We start from the raw sequence: 22,440 nt of genomic DNA on the forward strand, positions 1-22,440 counted from the left end.
CATTCAGATAGAAGGACAACTTATGAGCGCTAAAGTGTGGGGTGGTTAGCCCTGTTGCATAACATACATGGAACCCAAGTTCAATTTCACTCTCAAATGACTGACTGTGTGGACTTTATGCATTCTCCCTGTATCTGTGTGGGCTTCTGTGGGTTCCTCCCACAATCCAAAGATGTGCAGGTTAGGTCAGTTAGCCATGGGAAATGCAGGGTTACTGGGATGGGTCTGGGTGGGATGCTCTTTATAGGGTCATGACATGGAGGTACCGGTATTGGACTGGGGTGGACAAGGTCAGAAATCACATGACACCAGATTATAGTGCAACAGGTTTATTTGAAATCACAAGCTTTTTTCTTCTTCGCCATCAGTATTAGCAGAACTTTTATCCTTGTACTTTGGAATTCTCTTCTTAATGGCTTTGCTGTCCTACTTTACTTACTATCTTCAGGGCAAAATCGGGGATCAATGTAGGTCATCAAGCCACAGGGGCACTGGCTTGAACCCTATTTCAAATATTTCCAGGAGCACCAGTCACTCTTATTGGACCCATCACCAAAACAGGATTTCACAATAGTTAGTGCAGAGAGATGCTTAAGATGTACCTGGTGCAGCCCAAGATAATGGGATACTTTCTCCTTGACTTTAGAGGGTCGGTATGGAGTTGATGGGCCAAATAGCCTGCTTCCATACAGCAGGAATTCTATGATAATATTTGGTCATATTTGTACCTATTTGGTCGTGGAATGCTTTGGATCATCTAAAGTCTAGAGCTATATACAGTAAATACAAACGTAAAGGAGTTGAAACGTTTGAAGTCCATCATCCCCACATGGTGTCACTCGTGAGCTGGTCTGAACAAATAAGTGTCATGGTTTGGCAGCAGATCCACATAGCATAACAATCCCATAGCCCGATTAACCAACTCTGTGAATTCCCAACGAAAGCAAATACGTTACTGTGAGAATTCATTACCTTCCAGGTGTTCAATGTAGTGTACTTTTAAGGTAAAAAGAATACAATTTTGATTTTAATTCGGCCAAGAGGAAAAGCACACTAGGTTAGCAAAGTAATCTCCCACTGATTACTCAAAAAATATTGCTTTGGAAAAGTAACCTGATCAATACATAATTAAAGAGTTGCAGGACAGCTTTAAATCGACGTTGGCTGGGTGTGTTTTCGGTGTGTGACCATTAAGAAGCAACGACATCTCAGCCCTTCATCAGCTCGCATTCCTCACATTCCACATTTCTGATGTCACGAGGCGCAGATCTTTTTTTTTCAAACCCACAAACTGTGACCATGTTATTTAATCGAAAATAGTCTCGGCTGCAACTAGGAAAAAAGAAGGGAGAGAGATTACAAACCAAAAAACAACTTGGCGACCATAAAGGCAACTCGGACCGCTGGCAGTTGCTTTAGAGTTCGGAACAACAAACAAGAAAGAGGGCAGAAAGAAAGTTTCACCAAACAAAAGTAGTTCTTGAGCGGATGAGGTAGGCTCTCCGTGTAACTTCAAACACTTTTGGTGAGCAGACGGATCCCGGTCCCGACGTCTTTTAGACCAGTGGATCCTTTATCTAGACAGGAGGATTTCGTGCTAGTCTCCGCTTGTGGAAACTTCCCCCCCCCCCCCCCCCCAAAGAAAGAAACACGTTTGGAAAGTTTGAAGGGACGCGTGCAGTTTGTGGTTTTAATGGACTGATCGGACACGATAAAGACATGTAAACAGGTAAGGGAACCGGAGATTCCTAATTCCAGGAGCTTGCCTATTTGATTGAATGTGGAAGATAGATACACCAGAGAGAGAGGGAAATGTAGCCTCTTTACTTGATCCAAGATTTCCACTCGTCCTTGAGTGGTTTGAAGGAGTAAGTCAGACATGCCTATTAAAGGGAGGCTGTCTGCCTTACACTCTGGCTCAACTGCCAGCATTCCTCGACAGCCCCCTTTTTTTTACAGCCTCCTTGATGGCGAGGGGAAGGTTCAAGCCAAGGTATGACAGCTTTTATTGTGCAGATTCAATTCTGCATCATACAGTACTTATAACTGAAATCTATGGCCCGCCCTGCAAGAAGGCTAACTTCAGGCTGCACTTTGTTGCCGCATATTTAAAGAGACCGTCTCATGTTTCGGTGGTCGATTGAGCTAATGAAATAAATGTAATAATGCCATAACCGCCGACACATCTTATTTAAAAGATGCTTTACTAGAATTAACATTTTTTTAAAGTTTCAAAGCTGTGTTTTTAAATGTAAGATAAACTGAGAGATAAACGCGATAATTCTTTGTGCAGGAGACGAGGGTTAAATTTTACCTAATTACGAGGAATTGATCCACTTGATGGGTTCAGATGATTTCTCAAACCATGAAAGCAAAATTTGAAATAAGAATATGACTTTTAAATGAATTACCTGCATTTTGATGTTGGATTGTTGCTTAAACTTGTCAAAATATGATTTTTTTTGTTCCAAGTTGGCTTCTGCATCTTTACAATTCGTGTTCTTTTTTTCTGATTGAAGTACCCTAGTGGAGACAAAGGATAGCGTTGACTTTGAGGAGTCAGTTCACTTAGTGAATGCATCTTGTTCTACAATTTTCAGGTCTACGATTTAATTTTGACACTTGCATAAAAATGTTGGAATTTTTGTCTAAAGTTTCGAATGAAGCTTCTAACTATATTTTCATATTTGTTGAATTTTACATAGATTCAATGTGCCTTTTTAAACAGACTAAAATTGACAACATTCAGTCACCAGTAGTGTAAACAACCTGATCTGAATTCCCACTTGTCCTCTGATCCACTTTATGTACTAATCAACTGTAATGGACTTGCAATTTGAAGCATATGACCTATGGATATGCCGGAGTTCAAATTCAGGGGAAATATGTGGTGTAAACACCAGATGAAATTAACCTTGAGTTAATGCTGTCACATTTTCAAGAAGATCCAGCAGCTTGAGGAATCCTAGACTTTGCACTATGGTAATTCTCTTATGAAAAGCGATAGTATTTTGGACTGAAGCAATAAGGTCAAAGATATTGGACAATCTGATTATTGTTTATATATTGGAATTATGTTTCTTTACGAAGTGTTTGAGATAACACTACCTCTTAAAGTAAACCTGTTATGATATCAGGTTATGTTTACGACACTATTGGATGACCTTAGTTTTGATTAATGTTCACTGTTAAAAACCAGAACCCAATATCTTCAGCTCTTCTTGGCTTTCTTGTAAAATCTAAGGGATCTGAAACATTTGGCAGAAATATATTACTGTAAATCAGCTGCATTACAGCAGCAACTACACTTCAAATGTACTTCATTGGCTGTAAATCATTGAGATGTCTCCTGCACATGGAAAGCACAATATCATTGTGTATCATTCTTTAATTTTAAAAATATGGGTGTTCAATGTAGTGTTCCTTTTTTCAACTAATTTGCACTTATGCAATTTCCTTGTTTTAGGTTTTTATTTAACATATATTCACCTAATTTCATGCCTGCAACTGAAATTGTATACAAAATCAGTTTGTAGGCCATCACTAATACAGCTGCCAGTAGGCATTAGAGACCACCCAGATGTGAGTTTCCAGTCATGCTGTGTGTATCTGTTACTTTCTCATTGAGTCAAAATCCCAAAGCTCCCTTCTTAACCACACTGTGGGCATACCTACACCATGCAGACTGCAAAGGAATAACAAGGCAGCTCACTACCACCTGCTCATGGACTAGTGATGAGATAATAAATGCTGGCCATGCTAACTGCATTCTGTGAGTGGATATTTTAAAATAAAAGTCGCAATTAGAAATGATCTCTTTTCGATGAGATGTCAGAGTGATGCTGTGTCTACTTGTTGAGCAGTTGTAAAAAATCTCATGGTACTGTTGAATGAAGACCTTGTTTTAAGTGCTGCTAGATTTCCTACATTACAAAAATGATTAAACTTTTAAAAGCATGTAATTGGCGTTGCAGTGTTTTGGGATGTTCTAAGGTTATGAAAGGCATGATAAAAATGCAAATAAAAGCAAATTACTGTGGATGCTGGAGATCTGAAATAAACAGTAGTGTTTGAGAATGTCAGCAAATATGGTAGCATCTGTGGAGTGAAAAATGTTAACATTTCAAGCCCCATGGCTCTTCCTCCCTGAAGAGTCATATTGTGCTCAAATTGTAATCTGTTTCTCTCTCCACGCGTGCTAAATTTCTACAGGACTTTTTCTATTGATTTAAAAATACAAGTTCTTCAGTTGATGTTAACTGATCCTACATTTATTACGAAATCCTTGATGTCTTGTTAAGATTAAAATCACACAACACCAGATTATAGTCCAACAGGTTTATTTAGAAGCACTAACTTTTGGAGCACTACTCCTTCATCAGGTAGCTGTGAAACAGGATCATAAGACAGATTTATAGCAAAAGATTACACTATTATGCAACTGAAATGATATATTGAACAAACCAAGATTGCTGTTAGGTCTTTCATCTTTTAGAATGGGTTGCAGGTTTCAGTATCTCCCACAACTTCTTTTAAGTCATATTCCCGAGATAAGTTAAGGTTTTATTTTGTAAAAAAAAAGTGACATCTCTGCTCAAGCAATGCAATAAATGTGTAAGCTCAGAATCTGTCTGTATCCCAATCTTGAATTAGAATTGGTTCTATTTCCAAAGTAGGAATTATAAAATACTACATGGATTGACTGCCTGCAGATTGTGTGCTTCTTGAGAAAAATGAAATGTTTCTGCAAATGCAAGTTCATCCCATAGAAATGTGTGTGTGTGAGAGAGATAGAGTCATAGAGATGTACAGCATGGAAACAGACCCTTCGGTCCAACCCGACCATGCCGACCAGGTATCCCAACTCAATATAGTCCCACCTACCAGCACCCGGCCCATATCCCTCCAAACCCTTCCTATTCATATACCCATCCAAATACCTCTTAAATGTTGCAATTGTACCAGCCTCCACCACATCCTCTGGCAGCTCATTCCATATACGTACCACCCTCTGCGTGAAAAAGTTGTCCCTTGGGTCTCTTTTATATCTTTCCCCTCTCACCCTAAACCTATGCCTTCTAGTTCTGGACTCCCCGACCCCAGGGAAAAGACTTTGCCTATTTACTCTATCCATGCCCTTCATAATTTTGTAAACCTCTATAAGGTCACCCTTCAGCATCCGTCACTCCAGGGAAAACAGCTCCCGCCTGTTCAGCCTCTTCCTGTAGCTCTGATCCTCCAACCCTGGCAACATCTTTGTAAACCTTTTCTGAACCCTTTCAAGTTTCTGAACATCTTTCTGATAGGAAGGAGACCAGAATTGCATACAGTATTCCAACAGTGGCCTTCCCAATGTCCTGTACAGCTGCAACATGACCTCCCAACTCCTGTACTCAATACTCTGACCAATAAAGGAAAGCATACCAAACGCCTTCTTCACTATCCTATCTACCTGCGACTCCACTTTCAAGGAGCTATGAACCTACACTCCAAGGTCTCTTTGTTCAGCAACACTCCCTAGGACCTTACCATTAAGTGTATAAGTCCTGCTAAGCTTTGCTTTCCCAAAATGCAGCACCTCACACTTATCTGAATTAAACTCCATCTGGTCCATGCAAGCTCATTTAATCCTTCTGTTTCATGGGATCAGAAGGGGGGAGGTGAGGAAGAGGCCAACAATAGTGATGAAGAACACAATTGTGTGAAAATTTTGCAGCCCTTGGATGAAACAGCTCAGGTGGCGGACGAGCCTCTGCAAAACCCTGACCTCGTTCTCTAAATGGACAGGTCCTCCTTTGAAGACGATGCTGTGCAAAAAGCAGGATGGGCTGTCACCAGCTTGCATGAAGTAATAGTTCAAAGAAGTTTGCTGACAGACACTTCAGCCCAACAGGCAGAACTAAGAGCATTCAGGGAAATATGTAAGATAGCCAAAGGGAAAACAGCCAACATGATACAGATTCTCGATATGCTTTTTGGGTGGCGCACAACTTTGGGTCTCCATGGCAAAAAAAGGGGATTCATTACTGCAGCAGGAACACCCATTCAGAATGGGGATGAGGTCTGAGACCTCCTGAAAGCCACTCAATTGCCACAAGAAACTGAAATTCTGGAATGGAGTGTAAACTTGAGAGAGTGTGTGTGTGGTGCGCCTAAGAGAGAGAGTGTATAGTGTAGTGGGGTCACGTGTAGTGTGACATGAACCTAACATCTTGGTTGAGGCCACCCTCATGGGTTCCCTACTTGGCTACACTACAGTTGACCCCGCTACACTATACTCGCTCTCGCCCTCGCTCTCACACACACTCACTCATTCATACATATATACTCACACACTCATGTAGTCTCTTACTCACACACACACACATCCACGCACACACACGCATCTACGCACATACCCTCTCACAGGTTTACATTCCATCACACTCGCACACACTTTACCAAGCATGCAAACACCGACTTTCTCACGCGCTCTCACACTCGCACACAATCTCATGCACACTCACATTCTCTCTCATGCACGTACACATTCTCTCTCATGCACGTACACACACACACACGTCTATGGTTTGAATTTGTATTTGCAGAATTACATTTGCAGATACATTCTATTTTGCTTCAAAAGCACACAATCTGCACGCAGTCAATCCATGTAATATTTTATAAATTCCACTTTGGAAATAGAACCGGCCTGACTCAAGACTGGGATAGAGACAGATTCTGACCTCACATCTTGTAATGCATTGTTGGAGCTGAGATGACACTTTTCTTTTAATAAACCTTAACCTATCTCGAGAATGTGACTTAAAAAAGTTCTGGGATTTACATATTAATGAACCAAAACCTGCAACCCATTCTAAAAGATGAAAGACTTAACAGCAATCTGGGTTTGTTCATTATGTCATTTCAGTTGCATGACACTATAATCGTTGGCTATAAATTCTGTGTTATATGCTCCTCTTTCACAGCTACCTGATGAAGGAGCAGCGCTTCCAAATAAACCTATTGGACTATATCCTGATGTTGTGATTTTTTAACTTTGACCACCCCAATCCAACACTGGCGCCTCCTCATCTTGTTAAGGTGTCAGCAGGTATTTTTAAATTGTGATGTGGTGGGTGTTCCTCCAGTGAAGCCAGGCATGTCCAAAATGCTTAAACACAATTTGACTATTATTTGATTTTTGTTTAGTACAAGAGAATATAGCTTTAAGATCTTTTTACACTTCAATAAAATGCAAATTCATTTTTCTGAAATTATATTGGCAGCCATATTTGTTTTGTGCAGATCAGGTGTGATGCCCTTCAACAACGAGTGTGTTTAAAAATATTAACTTGGATTTGTCTTGAAACTTTCACGACCTGTTCATCTCAAACTTATAGTGAATAAACTGTAGTTAACGTTATAATGTAGGAAACTTAGCCACAATGTCTTCATTCAACAATCTCCCACAAAGAGCAATGTAATAAGACCCAGATAAATATTTTAATAGGAATAAACCAAAACTCAAAACAAAAAATTTAGCTGCAAATCTTTTAGCTGCACAATTCTCCAATATACTTACGATCCTCTAATTCTTACCTTTTTGAGAATCTCTGATTCTAATTGATTTTTTTGTAGCAATGTCTTTGACTGAAAAGCCCTAAACTTTGGACTTTAATCCAAAACCTGTTTTTATGCCTTTCCTGCTTTTGTTTGCTGAATGTAGATCAAACTTTTAATTGTCTGCCACAATATCCCTATGCATGCCTTGATACCAAATGTTGTTTAATCATGCACCTTCTGAATGTAGGTTTGCTTGCTGAGCTGAAAGATCCATTTCCAGATGTTTCTTCACCCGACTAGGTAACATCTTCAGTGGGCCTCAGGCGAAGCACTGCAGATAATTCCTGCTTTCTATTTATATGTTTGGGTTTCTTTTGGGTTGGTGATGTTGTTTCCTGTGGTGAAGTGACTATCTGTTATTTTTCTCGGGATGGTAGATTGGGTCTAACTCGATGTGTTTGTTGTTTGAATTCCGGTTAGAATGCCATACTTCTACGAATTCTCGTGCATGTCTTTGTTTGGCAGAAGCATGGCATTCCAACTGGAACTCTATCAACAAACACATCGAGTTAGACCCCATCTACCATCCCCTGAGAAAAAGAACAGGAAGTGACTTCACCACAGGAAACAACATCACCAACCCAAAGAAATCCAAACATATAACTAGAAAGCAGGAATTATCAGCAGTGGTTCGCCTGAGGCCCACTGAATATGTTACCTAGTAGGATGACGAAACGTCTGGAAATGAACCTTTTAGCTCAGTGTGCAAACCTACATCCAGAACCTCAACCTGAGCTACAAATCTTAAAACTGATCAGCACCTTTGATGAACCTAGGGAAGTTTTGTGATTGTACGTGATACATAAATGCACATTGAGTTTGAAAAGTCCTGTTGACGGAAATTTGGCTTAACTTTTCTGGTATTTTTATTTGTTTATGCCTGTTTTGAATAGAGATTGATAGCAATTTCTGTGTTTATGAAAGAAGGTGACATATTGCATTGCCCACGTATTGGCAAGGGGGTGTTGCCAACTTTTATAAATCAGGTGACTAAATGTTTGAGTAAATGGAAGACTGTTTCATGTGCTAGTTAATAATCTGCACTGTGGTCAGTTTAAATATTCTGAAAAGTTTTAATGCAGAATAATGTCAGTGACATTATCTTTTGTTTAGAATGCAGCCATTACTTTGCCAATTGGATTTTCAAGGTGATCGTGTCGAATTCATTTGGGCTACAGCATCTATCTTAGCTGTGCTGTGAAATTGTGTAGATGCTGACACAGTTTAAGACTCTTGTTTTCACATTGTAATTGCCTTAATGAGGCATAGGTCAGTTCTAGGGAGTGATTGGCACAAAAGCCAAATGATAGTAATTCACACTGAATCACAGAGTAAGGAACTTAACTTTTTTTAAAAAAAACTCTTTCTACACTCCTTGTGTGGGATTTTGCATATGATTAGTAGGTACATTTTCACAACTTTGCACATGCCTATTCATTTTCTGTATGTAGTGATTGACTGACTGAGAGCCTACCCCTGCCTGTGAATTTTGAAATTTATTTGTTTCCACGGGGGAGCTGAGTTCCCTTTTGGTTCTGTTGACAAGCAGTTTGTTTTAGCAGCACTATTTAACTTTAAAAATCAGACAACACCCGGTTATAGTCCAACAGGCTTATTTGGAAGCATTAGCTTTTGGAACCCTGCTCCTTCAGGCGGTTGTCGAGTTAAGATTGTAAGACACAGAATTTATAGCAGCAGTTTACAGTGTGATGCAACTGAAATTAATATATTGAAAAAGACCTGGATTGTTTAAGTCTCTCATCTTTTAGAATGACCATGTTGTGTGAGTTTTATCTTTGTACATCCCAGTCCAACACCAGCACCTCCCAAGTCATGACTATTTAACTTTCAGATGAGAAGTCACATTTACAAGCCATGTTTATTGCAACTTTGCTCTTTTACTTGCATGCAAATAAATCATTACATTTTAGCAATTTAAGATCCAAGTCATTCCATATCATCCTCTTGAAATGTCAGGATTACAATTTTATTTTGTTACCTGTATTAAAATCGACATTAATGTATTAATTTCAAAGCCAAATAATGCTGATTCACTGTATTAAATTGAGTAAGCAAAATAGTGTTCTGGAGTGTAATTCTAAACAATGTAATAAAAACAATACAAATGTGGCTTTCTGCAAAATAATCATGTGCAGAAATAAAATATGCTGACTAATTATTAAATTTGGAACCAGTTGAGATTGTTATTGCTTCAAATTGTTACAGCAACAATGGATTTATGTATGAGTTAAAAAAATTATGAAATTACTATACTCTTTCTCTATTATTAGGCCTTTTAGGAATAATAAGTGCAAGTTTTTGTAAATTTACTTTCTTTACTACAATTGCTTCTGTTCTGCTTCTGTCAGCACTATGACCAACTATTGAACTATTACTTTGGTAAATCACCTGATCCACTGGTCTCCAGAATGCCCATGTAGAACTCTAGATGGCAGACCCATCACACATGCAAGAAACATGATCAGACTTCTTTTGTTAATACCAACTGATGTTGCCCTGGAAGAATGACTAAATGAAGAATATACTCCTCCTGTTGGCTGTCTATACTATATTTACCATGGCAGTTGCTGATTTGAAATTCATACAGTGCCTGCTTATTTTAACAGTTATAAAATTCAGTCAGTGTTGCATGGAGCAGATGCTTTTTTTCACTTCTACAAGGGTACCTTCAAGGCTGGTCCCATTATTAATTTTCTAACCTCTGCCTTGAAGGGACCAACACTTAAGCTACTTTTTCCTCTCTTTTATTTAAGTAACGGAAGCTTTTACTGTCTGTTTTATATTTCCCTTGGGTTTTCTCTCATGCTCCAATTTCTCCCTCAATTTTTAGTCATCCTTTGCTGATTTCTAAAATTTTTCCCAGTCTTCTGAGCCATGCTAACCTTTGCAACATGGTGTAATGTTTCTCTGTTTATACCATTCATAACTTACTTACTAATCACAGATTCTTCTCATAAAAACTTCAGAATATAATCTCTAATGATTTCAAAAATCTCCTTTTATAAAGGTGTCATTGCTGCTATTTTGAATAGTTCTTTGATCAAAAATTGAATATTTTAGAATTTCCTATATACATTGTGTTGTAAGTGTCCCATTATTGCAAATTCAGAAAGGGGCTTTTCTTTCCTTAGAATCATAGAATCCCTATAGTGCAGAAAGAAGCTGTTTGGCCCATCCATTCAGCACCGATCCTCCAAAGAATATCCCAGCCAGAGCTAACCCCCTCTCCTACCTCGTAACCCTGTATGGCTAACCATGGCCAATCCACTCCACCTACACATCTTTGGACTGTTGGGGAGGGGAGCTGGAGCACCCAGAGGAAATCCATGCAGACATCAGGGAGAATGTCCAAACTTAACTTAAACGGTTTCCTGAGGGTGGAATTGAACTCAGGTGCTTTGAGGCAGCAGTATTAATCACTGAGCCACCGTGCCACCTACACTACCTTTATCTAACTTATTCCTTTTTAACTTTTGCCTTAGCCTAGCTTATTTTTCATTATATTTTCATGCTATATTAACCACCTTGTTGAATTTTCAAGCTGTTTAATTCAGGAATTGGCTCAGGTATTTCATAAAATACTGGTATAAAATAATGGTGTACATGATAGACTAAAATTTATTAATGTAAGTATTGACTCTTATTAGCTCATGAAGGAGACCTTTAAACATCAAATCTCTGTGGATGAACGGTTCTTTTTGATCAGGTACTATTTCAAATGTATGACTTTCAGAGTGTCTTAGTGAGAATATTGGCTCACTGGATCACTTTAATGACCTTGCTCTGTATTGATATGACTATATGCAGAGATACATTTCACATGAAAAGCATCCCTTTAATTGTATACTCAGTGTCCTAATGAAGGACAATTCTCCTGCTCCTTGGATGCTATCTGACCTGCTGTGCTTTTCCAGCACTACACTCTCTTGACTCTGTAATGTTATCAAGAGTAACATTAGGAGAATGGCACAGTTCAGCCCTATCACTGCTATGATAGTTAATCTGATTTCTATGATTTGACATTGCAGTTTAAGGTTGAACTGGTTTAAATAGCTTTAGATGTATGATATTTTAGCAACTTAAATAGGTGGAGTATAGATGGTTGAATAATTTAATTTGTTACATTTCATTCAGGTACCCAGCAAACCAGAATAGATGCACAGAACTTAGAACTTAGCAACAAGCCATTTGGTCCATGTCAACATCTATCCTACAAGGGAGCAAGTACTGTTTTAATATATTTGCCTGCCCTGTTCCCACATTTCTTCCACGTCTTTGCTTCATCGACCTATGCAATCTAATCTTGAATTTTAAAGAAGTTGTGATCTCAAATATGAAGAGAATTCTTCAGATTCGCGGTGGGTTTAAGGTGACCTGACTGCTTCAAAGACGTTCAAAATTAAGGCAGCCATCTGTGCAAACTCTGTAATTTGATACTTTAACCAGGAAGGGCAACAGGACTCTGGGACATTGTTGGCTGCTAGTCTGGACTGCACAAAGGATTGGAATTTGTCCAGTTGGCTGCAAATAACCCTCAAGCCAATACCCTAATGGGTAAGGTGACCTCTGTGACTAGCAGTGAGAAGCATGTAGTGATTGATGCAAATATTAAACTTAAGTAACTCCCACCATATACCTGGACATTCTTTAAGGCTTAAGTCATAGGGTTCTATAGCATGGAAATAGACCCTTCAGTCCAACTTGTCCATGCTGGCCAGATATCCAAAATGAATCTATTCCTATTTGTCAGCATTTGACCCATATCCCTCTAAACTTTTTCTGTTCATGTACCCATTGGATGCCTTTTAAATGTTGTAATTGTATCAGCCTCCACCAATTCCTCTGGCAGCTCATTTCATATACACACCACCCTCAACATGAAACAGTTGCCCTTTAGATCCATTTTAAAATTTTCTCCTCTCACATTAAGCCTCTGCCCTCTAGTTTTTGACTCCCTTACTCTGGGGAAATGATCTTGGCTATTTACTCTATCCATGCCCCTCATGATTTTCTCTAAAGTCACCCCTCAGCCTCCGAAGTTCCAGGCAAAATAGTTCCAGCCTATGCAGTCTCTCCCTATAGTTCAAACCCCCCCAAAATTGGCAACATCCTTGGAAATCTTTTCTGAACCCTTTCAAGTTTCACAACATCCTTCCGCTAGGAAAGAGACCAGAATTGCAAACAATATTCCAAAAGTGACCTGACCAATGTCCTGTACAGCTGCATCATGACCTATACTCAGTGCACTGACCAATAAAGGCAAGCATACTGAACGTCACCTTCACTATCCTATCTACCTGTGACGCCACTTTCAAGGAGCTATGAGCCTGTACTGAGGTCTCTTTGTTTGGCAACACTCCCATTACTTACCATTAAGTGTAAAACTGTTGCTCTGATTGCCTTTCCAAAATGTAGCACCTCCCATTTATCTAAATTAAACTCCATGTGCCACTCCCCTGCCCATCGTCCCATCTGATCAAAATCCCATGGTACTCTGAGGTAACCTTCTTCGCTGTCCACTACACTACCAATTTTGGTGTCATCTGCAAACTTGCTAACTATACCTCCTATGTTCACATCCAAATCATTTATATAAATGACTAAAAGCAGTGGATCCAGCACCGATCCTTGTGACACACCACTGGTCACAGGCCTCCAGATCCTGTCACCCTAACCTAATTTTTGTGAATTTGTTCAAATTAAATTGAGTATGCCCTTTTGAAAGTGAACCTGCGCTAGACATCAGACATTCTTCAGGAAATTTTTAAATGGGATGAAAACTTCCATGTATGGCACACATGTAGAGGTAGTCTTAAAGTATTTATTGAAGAGGATCTGGATTACAAACCTGAAATAAAATTATGTATTTGAATTCATTTTACTTGATGAATTCATGCATTCTGCTGTGGCACTGTGCTTTGGATTCAAGCTTTAGCTCATATTTGGTTTGCTGCAGCAAAAAAAGCTCCATTGTTGTTTGTTGTGCTATGGCTCATGCTTAAAAGCCTATTTTTGGACATTAAGGACATTGTCTGTGATAGGCATTTATGTCTGGCCAAATGAGTGAGGAAGAAATGGGATGGTGGAGAGTTGGGGGAGTTGAATTTTTATTCATTGTGCCCTACCTATTGTATGAATCTCAATTTGGAAACTTAAAGCGATGCCAGGAATAGTAGAAGTAAAATACTGTGGATACTGATGGTTGAAAATAGGAGTGCTTGAGCAATCCTGCTGGTCTGGCAGTATCTCTACTTCTCTCTTCAGAGTTAATATTTGAAGTCATATAGCCATAGAGATGTACAGCGTGGGAAGAAACCCTTCAGTCTAACTAGTCCATGCCAACCAGATATCTTAAATTAATCTAGTCACATTTGCTAGCATATGGCCATATCACTTTAAACCTTTCCTATTCACAACATCTTTGCTATAGCAGGGAGACCAGAATTGCACACACTATTCCAAAAGCTAAAAATCACACAACACCAGGTTATAGTCCAGCTGGTTTATTTGGAAGCACTAGCCTTTGGAGTGTTGCTCCTTCATCAGGTAGCTGTGGAGCAGGACCATAAGACACATAATTTATTACAAAAGATTATAGTGTCATGCAACTGAAATGATATATTGAACAATATATTCAACATATCGTTTCAGTTGCATGACACTGTAAACTTTTGCTATAAATTCTGTCTTATAGTCCTGCTTCACAGCTCCCTGATGAAGGAGCAGCACTGCGAGAGCTAGTGCTTCCAAATAAACCTGTTGGACTGTAACCTGGTGTTGTGATTTTTAACTTTGTCCACTCAGTCCAACACAGGTTTCTCCACATCATCTATTCCAAAAGTGGCCTAACCAATGTTGTGTAGGTTGTATTCAATGCTCTTCCAATAAAGGGAAGCATACTAAATGCTTTCTCCACTATCCTATCTACCTGTGACTCAACTTTCAAGGAACTATGAACCTCCACTCCAAGACTTCTTTGTTCAGCAACACTCCCCAGGGCCTTAACATTAAGTGTGGAAGTCCTGTCCTGATTTGCCTTTCCAAAATACAGCACCTCTCATTTATCTAAATTAAACTGCATCTGCCACTCCTCAGCCCATCAGTCCATCTGATCAAGATCCTGTTGTCCTCCCAGGTAACCTTCTTCACTGTCCAATACACCTCCAATTTTGGTGTCATCTGCAAACTTACTAACTATACCTCATGTTCACATCCAAATCATTTCTATAAATGACGAAAAGCAGTGGACCTAGCACGGATCCTTGTACCATACCACTGGTCACAGGCTTCCAGTCTGAAAAGCAACCTTCCATGTATCCCTCTCTGATACCATCATGCCAGTTCTGTATCCAAATGGCTAGTTCTCCCTGTGTTCTAACCTTTATAACCAGTCTACCATAAGGAACCTTGTCAAATGTTCATCAATCCTCTTTGGTACTTCAAAAAAATCTCAAGTACGTTAATGAGATTCTGGGCAATCCAAGATTGGGGATGGGAAAAAACTATGGCTGTAAGAGGTGCGGTTTGAGGTGATTTTCTCGAATTCCAGGAGCAGTAATTACTGTTTTGTAAGCTCTTGCATTGTTTTGGAACTTTGGAGGAAAAAAATATCAAAACAACAGCACGTAAAAAAGGAGGAAGAGAACAAAGGCAGCGACCACATGATCAATGAGAGGGAAAGAAACCTACGCTGCTGTCTGATGCAGCAGTGAATCTGCACAGCTACTACCTTTTGCTGTTTTGAGTTTAAATATATCTGGACATCAGAATGTGTCTCAGAAAATTTAACAAACAGTGAAAATCACAGCTGACCTTGGAGGAAGTATGTGGGAGAGCTCGCAGCACAGGAGCAGATAAGTGCATGGTTTTTAAGTGTAACCTTGCTGTCTTTTTTAAGTGATTAGAGTGGGTTCTTTTTGGTTGTAGGTTTTATTGAGATCTGTGTCTTGATTTTTGTTTGAAGTCCTATATGACTTTTTTTGGAACCGTGGGAATAGTGTTGCCCATTAACCTTCTGCAAATGATTTCCTGACAAGCCTATGCCTTTTCAAACTGATCTTAGGAAAATCAGAAAGAAAAGCATTGGAAGCACTGTTGTGTGTTGCTGAGACTTTCATTTTGGAAGTCTGAATTGGGGAATTCCCACAATTGTAAATGTAGGGGGTCTCCCAAAAGTAGTGATACAACAAATGACTGCTTTTATTCTTATGTTCATCTTTCAAACATTAGTTTGAAACTCAATAATTTAATTTACATGTGGATTGAACACCAAAAGTAGTGATACAACAAATGACTGCTTTTATTCTTATGTTCATCTTTCAAACATTAGTTTGAAACTCAATAATTTAATTTACATGTGGATTGAGATAAGATCTTTGATCTTTGACAATGTTGCTTTATAAACCATACAGGTCATTTGAAAGTCATACACTCTTTTCAGATCAATAAACATTTGATTTTCAATGTTGAAAAATCTAAGAATTTTGAATGATATTTATGATCCAAATTGCTTCAGGTGACTTCAGTACTGAGAAACATTAGAATTTTCTCTTGAACAATCAACTATTTATAATCTTGAACAGGATTCTATCTACAGTTTCATGTGGCAATTTTTCTCAGCTGGTGCCAGTAGGCTCTTCAGTAGGCTATAAAAAAAGGGCAGCACGGTGGCTCAGTGGTTAGCACAGCTGCCTCACAGCACCAGGAACCCGGCTTCGATTCGAGCTTCTGGTGACTCTGTCTGTGTGGAGTTTGCACATTCTTCCCATGTCTGCATGGGTTTCCTCCCACCATCACAAAGGTATGCAGGTTAGGTGAATTAGCCGTCTAAATTGTACAGAGTGTTCAGGGATGTGTAGGTTAGGTGTATTACTCAGGTTAAATGTAATAGTAGTAGGATAGGGGAATAGGCCTGGCTGGGTTGCTCTTCAGAGGGTTGGTGTGGGCTTGTTGGGCCAAATAGCCTGTTTCCACACTGTAGGGATTCTATGATTTCTGTGAAAATGCATTTTTTACAGCATATAAACAATACCTGTTTTTTGTGTATGTGTGTGAAATTGTCTTCAATATTCCCAACTTCTTGATGTGCTGGTAAATATATTACCCAGTTTAATACTGAGCTCTTTAGATTAGAAAAATCTAGGTTTATGGTCAAGTTAGCTCTGGTGTCGATGAATGCAATTTAGAGATTTACTGCACAAATGTCCACCAAGTTTATATATCCTGTGGCTATTGGCAAGTGTAAATGTACTGATTTTGGATGCATTTCATCGACTGTAACGCTGCATTGAATAGCCTCCTGCTCATCATTTTCTAGGTTCATAACGGAGTGGATGGCTGAGTAAGGTGCTAATAGCGAGCTTGAATTCACTGAACTATATCCCAAAGTGAATCCATGCAATTAGGTAAGAAGGAAGAGAAATCCTGTCTTTAAATGCATTATACATATTACTCAAAATAAAAATGGAATGGCCTATTTTAAAAATGCAAAACATCCTATGCCAAAATTGTAAACAAAAATTCCATTATAAAATTGTCCATACTAGCCTATATTGTCTATTTCATTGATTTGAATTTACAATGATAAGCTTTACTAAAATCTTAAATCATAATATCTGGTTATAAACAAACTTAGAGAAATTAACACTTGATCAGATGCATGAACAACCTGTCATTTAATGTAGGATTTTCTTTTATTTGAATCTTGCTTTGACCATACGTTTGCATAATGTGTACAATGCTGGTTTCCACACTAAAAGAATATTAAAGCACAGGAAAACGTGTAGCCACTATTGTATGTTAGTAGCATGGTGAGGAAGCAACTGTCAAACAATTGAGTCTGAGGCTTTTTTTGTTTTAAATGGAAAAGAATGCTCAGGTGAGATCTATTCATGGTCTGATAAATTATGAATATGAAGAAAGTTTTTTCACTCTTATCTGAGTAAGGAGACATAAGTATGAAATTACTAATTGCTGATTTACCTAAAGAATTTTAAGGAGCTTTTCTTTGCACACAGAATTTGGGAATGGGGTGTGGCTGAAACAGACAGACAGTATTGATGTATTAAAGGAGAGGTTTGAGGAAGAAGGGAATAGGGAGAGAGAAGTGGGCATTAAGTGGTAATAAGAATGGGGAAGAAGCTCTTGTGGAGTAAAATCATTCACAGAGACCAATTGGATGGAATAGTCCCTTTCTGTGGTTTAAAATGTGATTGATAAAATCCCAAAACAAGCCTCTTCATTCTGATAATAAAACCTGATTTAAAAAGGAAACTGATTTACCATTTGAAATAAAATGCCCTATTAAAGTATATAGTTCAGATACATTTACTTTTAAAAAATTCTTCAGTGTTGAAACATAACCGATTCTAATCATTGAAGGATTGGGGTGTCTTCACTCCTCTCCTCTTTCCTCTTTTTTCATACACACACCCCTGCCCCCACCATATTTAATAACCCTTCTTAACAAATGTGAATTGTTAAGAAAGTGTATTTTTCCAATCCCAGCAATCAAAGTGACTTATTCCCTCAAAATACTTTTCTTCCTTGTCTTGTTCTTTTCCTCATCCCACTTTATCTAGCTCCCTGTCCCTCCATGACCCCTTCATTTCCTGTTCCTTTTGATATATGTATTAAGATAGATGTTCCTAGTCTGTTGACTATGGATAGTTTTAAGCTAAACTATTGATATGTTATAGATAGTGGTGTACTTGCAAAGCTGCAAGTGTTTGCTGCTATCTATATTGAATTATTTATGGGAAAAGGAAATTTCGGTACAGATTAGCAAGTCATTTACAATTGTCATGTTTGTGTTAGTTCCTCTTGAAAGTGTTTGTGGCAAAGGATCTAATTCTTCCTCATTTTATTGTGCACACGTGTTTAGTTCATGTAGATCTTAAAATTTGTGTTTGCTGTACCTCTGAGATATTTGGAAAATATGGTTACATATACATATACACTTCAGTGTATTACACTTTGCATATATTTATAAATAAACATACTAAGAATAATAACTATTAGCAATCTGAATTTAAGATCCTAAAACATATGAAAAGTAAGCCATTGGCCCATCGAGTCTGTTCTACCATTCAGTGAGATCATGGTTGATTAGATAATCCTTGACTGTAGTTTCTTGCCTTTTACTCATAAACCTTTCATTCCTTTACAGTTTAAAAATCTGTCTATCTCATCCTCGAATACTTATACTTAGAATAACCCACCCTTGGCAGCTGTCTGTGGTAAGGAATTAAAGATTCACTTCTCTCTGAGCAAAATTCCTCCTCATCTGTGGTGTCGTAAATGTGCAACCCTTTACCCTAAGATTATGCTCTCTGGCTTCAGACTCTCCCATAAGGGGAAACAACTCAAAATCCATTCTCTCAACCCCCTAAGAATTGTATATGTTTCAATAAGGTCACGTCATTTCTTTTAAACTTTAATGGATACAAGTCCAAACTGTTTGACCTCCCCTAATAAGAAAATCCCTTTAAACTCAAGATCAGCCTGTTAAGCCTTGTCTGAACTTCTCCAATGGCAATATACCATTCCTTCCTTCAGGTGATCAAAACTGCCCTCCTTTTCAAGGTGTACTCTGACTGATGCCTTGTATAGTTTTACTAGTGCTTCACTCTTTATTCTTGATTCCTTTTGAAATAAAGGCTGATAATCCATTTTCCTTCCATATTACCCACTGAATTTGGATGCCTTTTTAGGATTCATAATACTTCACATTAACTTTGGATGTTGATTAATTTATTCCTTTCAATTTACAACATTTTAGAGTTTTCTGATTTGCATATGTAAATTCAGATTTTCTGAAATTCCATCTGATATTATGCTTTGAACTGAATAATTGAGGTGTTGTGATTTAAAAATTAGATTCCCAATGCTGTTTTTGGCCCACAACTTTATTGGTGTTGGATAGCTTTTATTATTTTTTCTGTGTATGTAGACCTTTGTTATTGAGAGAGCCCATCCGGTTGTTATGTAACATGATTGAAAACAAGGTAGATAACTCTGAATAGGTAAAAACTAAGTTCTCCTCTTCATGGGCGAAACTAAATGCAGACTGGGTGATCACTTTGTAGAACATCTTATGTTCTGTCCTCCAAACTATTCCTGAGCTTCCAGTTGCTGGCCAGTTCAACACACCATGTTCGCTACCAAACATCTCTGACTCAGGCTTGCTGTAGTGCTTCAGCAAAGCTCAGTGCAAGCTGTAAGAAGAGTCACCTCATTTTCCACTCGAACTCTGCAGCTTTCTGGACTCTATTGAGTTAAACAATTTTAGGGCTTGAGGCATCTTCTCCCATGTCCTTACACCAACCCCCACACACCAGGCTTTGTTATCACATGGGCTACGACTATACAAAACCCATTGCTAGCTACTAATACTCCCTATTAGCAGCTATTCATTCTGCCATCCTGACTTTGTCTATCGTTTGTCTATCCACTGTTTCTCTAAAAAAACCGAAAGAACTGCTAATGCTGTAAATTAGACTGGTGTTCTGAGGAAGGGTTGCTTGACCCAAAACGCTAACTCTGATTTCTCTCCACAAGTGATGCCAGACCCTCTGCTTTTCCAGCCATTTGTTTTTGGCTTTCTTTCTGTTTGGGCTCTATCACCATCTTTTGTTTACTCCTCCTGCCCAAACCCTGTCTTTCTGCATAAATGCATTTTCCTAGCTACCATCTGTTCTGAAGAAGGGTCACTGGACCCAAAACATTAATTCTGCTTTCTCTCCACAGATGCTGCCAGATTTGCTAAGTTCTTGTTTCTGATTTCCAGCATTTGCCGTTCTCTTTTGGTTTTTTTGTTTAGGTTGCAGTTAGGTTGGGCTTGCCTCAAAGGTGATTATCCACTCTCCAATCAATCCATCTTTTGCTTGTTTTGTAGATACTTAATCTCTCTGGAAAAGAATGGCAGGTCTATTTTTGCTCTTTTTGGTAGTAGACATGCATTTCCTATTAATCATCATTTCATGTCCAATAGTAATTATAGTTTTTAGTGCTTAACGTTACTAAGTAGATTAAAATAAGCATTGCTTGAAACATAAAACGAGTAATTAACATTCTCTTCAGTGTGGTGAAATTCAGAGTCCGTGAGGTTGAAATTTAATACATGAGAATTGTTGCTAGTGTGATCTCTACTATTTAAATTCAAAGTAAATAATCAAAAATATTGGAAAACATTGTTTTGGGTGGACAAGTCAAGAAGATAGAAACAGATTAAAGAGATGATTTCAAGCAGTCTCATAGAATCCACGTCTTAAATCTATATCACTGAAAGTGAAATACCATACATTGACAACATTTGTAATATTTTAGAAGAATCTATCCAAAATTACTGTGTCCACAGTTTTGTCCACTGGGGACTTAATTGTTTGTTTGTTTTTAGAAACTGATTATTATAGTAGTTACTTTGTTATTAGCATTTCAATCTTTTGCAAAGTGCTGCACAATGCTCTTAAGTTGAAAGCTGAAATTTCCTTACTTTTTCTTTGCTTCTGTATTGATGAACCTAACACTAAACCAACTAGTAATTTATTTCCAGACTTTCTTTCATACATATGGACTAGCATCGATATGTTGTCTGCTTTTCTCTCTCTCTCTCTCTCTCTCTCTCTCTCTCTCTCTCTCTCTCTCCACCATCCCAAAGTTGCCTATTTCCTTTCTCACATACTTCACTATTTTCTCAATCTCCTTTTGTATTTCGACTGGAGAAATCATAAAGTACCTCAACCAAATTAAAGAAAAGCTTGATCTACATTACTGTTTATAATGCTTTTTAAATACAACCTTCATTTACTGTTCAGAACTCAAGAATGTAGCCTCACTTTCTAAATCCATCTTCCCAGCAACACTTAATTGTGTCTCTCGTCACATGGTTTTCCCTGTCATGGCACTGAAGCAATTTATATAAAATCACAAATAAAATGAAGTTCTCTCTGGTTGCGACTGGGTTCATTACCACACCTTAGCATCTGTGTAGTCTTTGATATGATCACCCTCCAACATCTTTTCTCCTTTGCCCTGCTTTGTAGGGTTGCTCTGACTTAAGCTTTTCATTATCTATCCAGTTATTACAGAGAAACTTCAGCAATTTTTTTTTTTAACCCATCACCTGTTCCATTTGCCATCTAAGTCTCCTCAGAATCTATCCTCAAGCTTCTCTTCTTCCTTTATCCATGCATTACTCTTAGCACGATCGTCTACAGAGGTCAAATGAGTTTTTTGTTGATGAAATCTAGCTGCACTTCTATACTACCTCTTTTGACTATTCTATTGTGCATATGGCATTGTTATACCACTATCTAGTTAGGATGGACTCCTGTTTCCTGCAGTTAAACATTAGGATGATCAAAGAATTGTGTTCAATTACTGCTGCAAGCACTCTAACCTTGCTACCACATCATCCCCCTCCTGAATCGTTATGTCAGCCTAAACCAGTCCGTTAGCAACCTCAGCATCTCTTTCACCCTTGAGCAGAGCTTCCAACTGCATATAATGTACTATCTATTGCAAAGTTGGCCATCTTGTTATTTTAGATACCATAATTATTTCTCCATTTTTATATTATGGATCCAAATTACTTTTGTACAAAAAAGTTGCTTTTGCATTGCTTTATTCCTTTCCAGAATCCAATCCTATGTCCCTGCCCAAAATCAATTTTAAAAGAATTTCACTTTTTCCTGAAATTCCTTTTTTAATTTCCTTTTTTAATTTTGCATTGCTTTATTCCTTTCCAGACTGACCTAACATTTTCTAGCTGCTTTTTTGTACACTTTAATACTTATGCATGAGCAGACATGGTTT

General features: G+C 38.3%; 1 protein-coding gene across 5 annotated transcripts in view; it reads left to right on the plus strand.

The window, feature by feature from the left end:
* The first annotated feature begins 1,256 nt into the window (after positions 1-1,256).
* Positions 1,257-22,440, plus strand: part of LOC122552829 (tyrosine-protein phosphatase non-receptor type 14-like) — a 272,039-nt gene continuing 250,855 nt past the window's right edge. For 2 of the 5 annotated variants that reach the window (XM_043695821.2, XM_043695830.2), the window contains exon 1: positions 1,257-1,729. The gene's annotated coding sequence lies outside the window, so the exon portion shown is untranslated. Of the gene's footprint in view, positions 1,730-3,565; positions 3,583-6,968; positions 7,094-17,011; positions 17,031-22,440 lie in introns of those variants that run through there. The other 3 variants (XM_087991330.1, XM_087991333.1, XM_087991332.1) reach the window with 3 other exon arrangements.

This window comes from Chiloscyllium plagiosum, unplaced genomic scaffold (genome assembly GCF_037043375.1).
Source record: "Chiloscyllium plagiosum isolate Xiang-an unplaced genomic scaffold, Cpla_swu_hap1 HiC_scaffold_10, whole genome shotgun sequence".
In the NCBI taxonomy this organism is placed as follows: Eukaryota; Metazoa; Chordata; class Chondrichthyes; order Orectolobiformes; family Hemiscylliidae; genus Chiloscyllium; species Chiloscyllium plagiosum.